The 1279-nt window shown below is 40.3% G+C and overlaps 1 non-coding gene across 1 annotated transcript; it reads left to right on the top strand.

The window, feature by feature from the left end:
* The first annotated feature begins 286 nt into the window (after positions 1-286).
* Positions 287-392, top strand: LOC147510999 (small nucleolar RNA R71). Its single transcript, XR_015219610.1, has one exon. It is a non-coding gene; the product is annotated as a small nucleolar RNA R71 (small nucleolar RNA).
* The last annotated feature ends 887 nt before the right edge of the window (positions 393-1279 follow it).

The following is a 1279-nucleotide window of genomic DNA, read 5'->3' as shown; positions in this document are numbered from 1 at the left end:
GGTTGTGAGAGCATCTATCTTTCTTGTGAGGGTTTCGATTAAAGTTTTGATTTCTGGATCTAATTTCACCTCAAAAATACCAGTAGCCTTAGATGTACTGGGTTGGGATGTTCTGAAATTGTCTATGTCGCCCCAATGGGTACTTTTTTCAACTTGGCTTTTAAGAAACGTTAAGGCTTTGGTTGCACCTCTATCCAAAAAATTACTATTACTCATGATGTCGAGGGTTACTATGTGTTCTGGGAGAAGATCTTTGAAGAAACATTGGACCAGAGTGGAAATTTCTAGTTTATGGTGAGGACATGAATGGAGTAGGTCAGAGAATCTATCCCATGCTTCAGAAAATGTCTCACTTGAACTCTGTCTGAATAACTATATCTTGTTTCTTATCTCTTCTGTTTTCTTCGGCGGAAAGTACTTCTTCATGAAGGAGAACACAATCTTTTCCCATGTATCAAAAGAATTGGCCTTCTGCAGAAGAAGCCAAGCGTGACTCTTACCAGCTAGAGTAAAAGGAAACACTCGTAGCTTAACCTGATCATCGATGACGCTAGGATGGTGAAAAATATTACATACTTCATGTATTCGGCGTAGATGATCGTACGGTAACTCATGTTTTAACCCATGGAAGATGGGTAGAAGATTGAACACGTTCAGTGGAATGCAAAAAGTGCTCGTGAGCGGTGTGAGTTGTATACAAGATGGAGGCCCATCTTGCAACGGTGTGTATAAGTTGGAGAGAGGCTCTTCAGCTTGCACTATTTCGTCGGTCATCTCAATAGATGGAGGACTAGAAACAAGAGATTGTCTAGGACGACGTGCTCTCCTATATGAGTAAGTTTTATTCTTGCTAATACCTATGGTGCCTGAATGCAGTAACATGCACTTTTAGCAAGACCCCAAAACTATTCTAACATGTGCAAATGATGCAAAGTACGCTCAAGTAATCTAAATTAGTTTTTGCAAGTATGGAGTTTTGAAAACTTTGCTTTGGTCTATAATTTACTATGCCCTGTTCAAGGGAACAATTGGGTGCGAGACTAGGATGGCTCTACTACACGTCTCAGAAGAGTAGGCAGTCACTTCACTAAGTGGTGTGCTACCAGAATCTCACTCACGATGAATCTGGGGGGAGAGGAGTGAAGAATCTCACTCACCGGAATCTAGTAACTGATTACTCTAAATCCTCGTGGCTATATTTTTGTCATTTTTTGGAGGAGTGTGACTATTTAGGCTCTAGTTGATTAATTTTAATTCATTTTTTTGGTCTAGGGCTTCA

Source organism: Coptis chinensis, chromosome 3 (assembly GCF_015680905.1).
Source record: "Coptis chinensis isolate HL-2020 chromosome 3, ASM1568090v1, whole genome shotgun sequence".
NCBI classification, from domain to species: Eukaryota; Viridiplantae; Streptophyta; class Magnoliopsida; order Ranunculales; family Ranunculaceae; genus Coptis; species Coptis chinensis.
Note: the sequence above shows the minus strand (reverse complement) of the source record. Positions and strands in the feature narration are given on the sequence as shown.